We start from the raw sequence: 6,000 nt of genomic DNA on the forward strand, positions 1-6,000 counted from the left end.
AGGGTTTGTAATTTTTGTTTCTCTTTTCAAGGAACCCGTTTTTAGCTCCATTGATCATTCAGATTCTTTTAATTTCAATTTAATTTACTTTTTCTTTGATCCCTATTTTTTTCTTCAACTAATTTCGGGCTTGATTTATACTTGTTTCTGTAGTTCCTTGAGATGTCGACCTATGTTATATACTTTAGATATCTCTACTTTTTTTGATGTAGGATATGATTGCTATAAATTTTCCTCTTTGGACTGTTTTTGCTGCATCTCAGAGTTTGGGGCATTTTTTCCCCTTTGATTTGTTTTAAGATATATTTTCATTTCTTTCTTGATGTCTATCTTGATTCGTTGGTTGTTCCAGACTAAATTTTTAATTTACACAAACTTGTGAAGTTTCCAAAGTTCTTCTAGTTTTCTTGCGTTGTGTTGTTAACCTGTCTTTATAGAAATTCTAAGCATGCAGGCTTTTCTCAGAGCCTGCCATCACTTCCACTATTTCAACACTAGATGGCACCCTGACCCCAGGTTTGCTGGTGTCAATACTAAGACGTTTCTCCCAAATTACAGTTGGTGTAACATGAACTGGGAGCGTATGTGGAGACAGTGTTGTGTAACCACATGCATCTCCCTGAAGCCAGCATAGTCCAGACGCCTCGTCCACAGGGACTAGTCTGAGATCAGGCACTGCACAGCTTTGCCTGACTATGGGCAGAATCAACTTGGATAAGCCAGCCCTTGACTCCTATCTCAGGGGTGGGGTCACCAACACACTCCACTGTGTCACACTCTAAGCCCAGAGTTCTCAGACTAGTGCAGCATTGGGTAGGACAATGGCCCACTCCGCTGTGGATTGCCCATTGGTGATGAGACTCATGGATCAAGAGTGTTGCAATTAACCACAGGTGAAGCTTGTTGGAACTGAAGTACATTGGACAGGCTGAGCCCCCGCCTTGCATGTAGACTGTTGTAGAGGCTGTCTGCAGGCAGGTCTGGGGCAGGGGGTCATTAGGATCTTCTCAGTGTGATGTTTCATCCTTGTGGCATTGAGTTCCAACTCGACCCTTTGCTTATTATCCTGTCCTACCCTCAGCAAATGGAATCTTGCTCATGGAATGTTGCCCGGTGTTGGGTTGATGTTGGTGAAGGCAGTCAGCCCCTTGGCTGCCAAGTGTAATTCTCAGCTGGGTTACACCTGAGCCTCAAAACTACAAGGACCTGCATCGTCTCAGGGATGGGCCCAAGGCCTACACTGTAGCGGGTTGTGACACAGGCTGAAACTTGCCTCTGTCTCGTCAGGACATTTGCCTGCTGGGGAAACAGTCCTAGAGGCTCCTCTAGTGACACTGACTGAGGATACAGTGCTGCCCAGCATTGGAGGATGGGTGGTAGAGATAGTCTCTCAACTCCTAAAGCAGGTGATAGGTAGTTTGCTCCTGAGTCTCACAGCTTCAGGAACCTGTCCAGTCAGGGGACAGTATAACTCAGGCCCTTTAAGACGGCCAAAACTTGAGTGTTACCCTGGTGTGTAGTCCTGAACCCTGTGCTCGGGAATATCTGGAGTCTCCACTTGCCAGTTCTGGCCTGAGTTTAGAGGCCTTCATTCTCTTCCTGGTGCTGGGTCTCACCAGGGCTGTTCAGCCCTGAGCTCCAAGGCAGAGTCCTGTGGTAGCTTTCATGCTCTGCTCCCAAGCAGGTAGCTCCTTATCCCCCTTTTGTCACTCAAGGTTGGGGGAAGGATGGTGGAAGCAGTCCCTTGGCCACCTGGTTAATGCAATTCCAGTGATTCAGTCTCCATGTACCAGCCCTGGGGTAGGGGTGGAGGGACCCTCCAGGTAATGGATTTCAAGTCTACAGCCAGGCCAGAACTTAATTACTTCTCCCTTCTCCAAGGAGTAGGTGTTTCCCCTTATGCTGGGCAGCTTGGAGTTGGGAAAGGGGTAGAACAAGCAACTCTTTTCTTTTTGCCTTCTCCATTTTTTTTCTTATGCTTATTCTAAAACTAAGGACTATAGCTTCTCACTTGGCTTCCTTAGCTATTGTGAAGTTAGTTTGGTGTGTGAACAGCTGTTCAAATGGATGTTCCTGTGGGGAGGCAATCCCTGGAAGACCTTACTTGGCCGCCATCTTGTTCCATCTTCAGAAAACACATTTATATTATGAAATGTCCACTCAGTGTTCACATTTTCAGTCATCTCAAAAAATTCATTAATTTTGTATTAGCCTATTTGAATTGAGATCAAATAAGGGACATGTATTGCTATTGGTTAATACATCTATGTATCTCTTAAGTTTATTTTAATCTATAGTTCTGTTCATTTCTTTTGTTCCCTTGCATTTTTGGGGGGCGGTGGGGGGAAGGAAATTATATTATTTGCCACAGTCCGAGTTTGGGCAACTGTGTGCTCATTTAAATGAGGTGACATTCAGCATCATCAAGGCTCTGGTAAGGTTTTGCCTCCATTGTTCGTATTTGTCATGTTCTTTAGGTGGCTGACCTGGGAAATGGGATCCGTTGTGTCCCCACATGCAGGAAGCCTAGAGCACCTAGGATTTTATGACTTCCTGGAGTGGCCATTAGCCAATAAGTTACAGGTGTGGGCATGTCATGAGGGCCTGGCTCTCCTGCTCCAGGTCAGTACAGTCTGAAGCTCAGCCTCCATTCCAGAGTTCTCTGGAAACATCTGCACAAGCTACCTGCATGTCTCTCTGCCTGGAATCCACACTGTCATTTTTTCTCCTTCTCTTTCTGCTGCTTCTATACCTTACTAGTTTCCCCTGGAAACACTGATTAATAAATTACTTTGCAAATAAATTCTCACGTCAGGAAGTGCTTCCCGGAACCCAAGCCGTGACATTCGGTATCAGTTATGGTTCTGTGAAGCCAATTCTAATGAGATTCCTGTGTTGGCTTGCTCACTGACCTAAAGAAACCAAGAACACTTCCCTGGTGACCGTGGAGCCTTGATGGGTCTTGGCATGTTGTGGTGTTGAAAGTACTATATCCTGTGGTAATTTGTGGAAGTGCTGTAGGCTTATGAAATAGCTTTGCCATTTGAGAGGTATGGAGGAAATAGTAACGAAAGAGTGAAATTTGTTGATGTTGATGGAATACTCTTGATTTTTTTTTCTATGAGGAATTGAACCCAGGGGCACTTAACCACTGAGCCACATTCCCAGCCCTTTTTTATATTTTATTAGAGGCAGGGTCTTGCTGAGTTCCTCGGGGCCTAATTAAATTGCTGAGGCTGGGTTTGAACTTGCGATTCTCCTGCCTCAGCCTCCCGAGTCTCTGGGATTACAGGTGTGCACCACTGCACCCGGCTACTCTTGATGTTTTAAAGAAAAATAGGACCAACTCAGGTCATCCATTTACTATCTTAAGACATGATGTATAAGTCAGAGGCTTTCATGATAGTGTTTAAAGGGATCTCCTGCAGAGGGAAGATGATATGATATACCAAAAGGAACTAGCAGTAACCTTGGCTGAAGGCTGAAGTTTCAGTGAATACATATTTCTTATATGAATGGGAGGGTCCTGATTTGTGAAATTGTGGCATTAGGTTCTTTCCCTCCGCAAGCTCCTTCTGGTTCACTCTCCATTCAAGACTTGACTTCTTTACTCATAGTCAAGGGTCCTTCTTCACACCCTCTGATACCTTTGCCTTTGCCTGTAAAACTTGAAGGCTTGCTTGTCCTTCCTTGAACTTGTTTGAATATTGGTGTCAGCAACCCTCAGTCCTCTGGCGTTCTTGTAGACCAACAGTGAACATTTCTCTTTTTGGGGAAAGTTGGTTTCTTCTCCCCTTTCAGGAGAGATTGTGTATATTTTGGTGGGCCCTCAACCAGAGTCTCCTCAGAATCGGTTTCTCTTGTGTAATCTTCATTACACAGTCTCACGTTTTCACTCATTTGGACACATATACTTTTGATATCCTCCAAACAGTTACATTAAAAAAGGTGGTTGTAGGCTGTAACCAAATGGTCTCCATTAGCTTTCTTGGCTGAATTTTGAATGTTTCCCAGAAACTATGCTCTGCAAGAACCAGAGGGTCCTGTGGAACCATGGTCCCTGTGGAAACTTGATGACATTTTCTGAGGCAGCTGCTCTGTGACCTGCCGCAATCTGGCTGGGCACAATTCAGGAGCCACTTGTCAAAAGAAACGAACTTTATTTTTAGAACCACACACACCACACCACACAGCTCCTCAGGAAAACCCTCAGAGCCCAACTGCCACCACCGGCTTCCCACAAGCCTCTCCACCTCCCCCACTCCTCCTGCTCTTGAGGCGGATTGGCTGGGTCGCATGGGCAGAGCCAAAAAAAGTCCCCCAATGAGCAGCTCCATGGTCTGAAAGGGCAGGGAAACAGCCCAATGAGCATCACCGCAGAGGAGCCAATCAGCTGGCAGCTGGAAGTTTGCTGGCAGCTGGAAGTTTGCTGGGGCCCCTTCGGCTGTGGCTCTCAATATCTGCCCCTCTCTGTTTAAACAACAAGCATGTGGCTTAGGGACCGTGCCTGCCTTAGGTGGTCCAATAGTACATATGGTCCTTACCCATCATCAGATGAGCTGACCTCAAGGCATTAGCCTCCTGTCTTAGGTTGGTACCATTGCAATTGGATCTTACCCGTCATTGACTACTGGTCCAGTATACAGCCACACCTGTGGAGAGGTCTTTGTACCAGCGGGGGGGTGAGGTTGTTTGCCTCACCTCTGTTGGCCCCCAAATTTTAGCTGAACGACCATGACAAGCAGAAGGGAGGAAGATACACCAAGCCAATTGATGGCTCCTTTTGGAAAAATTGTACCACTGATGACACCATCAGCAAAAATACCCCAACACTACCACAAGTCGCTGCACCAACAGATAGTTCACAATGCATACAGGTGAGTTCACAATGTGTCCAGGCAAGTTCTGCAAGCAGTTCAGTGATGGCTATTGTAGAAGCTGTAGATTGGTTTTATCTTTGACTTCACCAGCACTGGGATGAAGATAGGAATTCTGGCAATAATGGCTAAAGAAAAAATTATGTAACATTACAGAAGGCACTAAAAGAAAACAATTTTCTTAACAATTTACATTGTCTTTAAGAGAATTATTAAATATAATGAAAAGGAAAGGTGAAAGTAAACAAACAGATCTGTTAACCTTCTTTTTTGTTTACATATTAAAACAATCCTCAACAGTTGTTTACCCAATTAAAATTAAACGATATAAATCACGTGAAAAAAAATTTGGATCCATTTTATCATGAGTGCTCATCATATATGATATATGGACATACGTACATTCAAACATATAACACAAAACACAAGTGTGCACACATAATATAATACATACAACACATAACATAATAGTAAAGGCCTTATAAATTTTTACAGGTGAAATCTCCATTGCAATGTTTAAAAACTCTATAGTCAAAAAATAGAACTGATCAGCAAAACATTAACCTAGGTCTGTATGAGCTCAAAAAACAAAATAGAACTTCATGATGTGGGAAAGGGTAATAATAAAATAGATATTGGAAAAAAGCATCCTGGTTCTGTTGCAGATGTAAGGGTAGCCAAACTGGAGTTCTGAATATCAGCTGTTATGGATTTGAACCAAATCACCTTCTTTTTGGTCTGTAGAAATCACTTTAGTTAATCTCTGTGAATCCAAATTTAAAAGTTTAGAGTAAAAAGGGTTATTTTAAGTTTATCTTTGGGGAATATATACCCCTTCCCAATACCCTCTTTTTGCTTTAATAAGTACATTTTAGGTTGGGGATGTGGCTCAAGCGGTAGCGCACTCGCCTGGCATGCGTGCGGCCCGGGTTCGATCCTCAGCACCACATACAAACAAAGATGTTGTGTCCGCTGAAAACTAAAAAATAAATATTAAAAAAATTCTCTCTCTCTCTCTGTCTGCCTCTCACTCTCTCTTTAAAAAAAAAAAGTACATTTTAATAGTTTGATGAGCTCTTTCAACTATGCCTTGTCCCTGTGGATTGTATGGGATTCCTGTTAT

This window comes from Marmota marmota, unplaced genomic scaffold (genome assembly GCF_001458135.2).
Source record: "Marmota marmota marmota unplaced genomic scaffold, marMar, whole genome shotgun sequence".
In the NCBI taxonomy this organism is placed as follows: domain Eukaryota; kingdom Metazoa; phylum Chordata; class Mammalia; order Rodentia; family Sciuridae; genus Marmota; species Marmota marmota.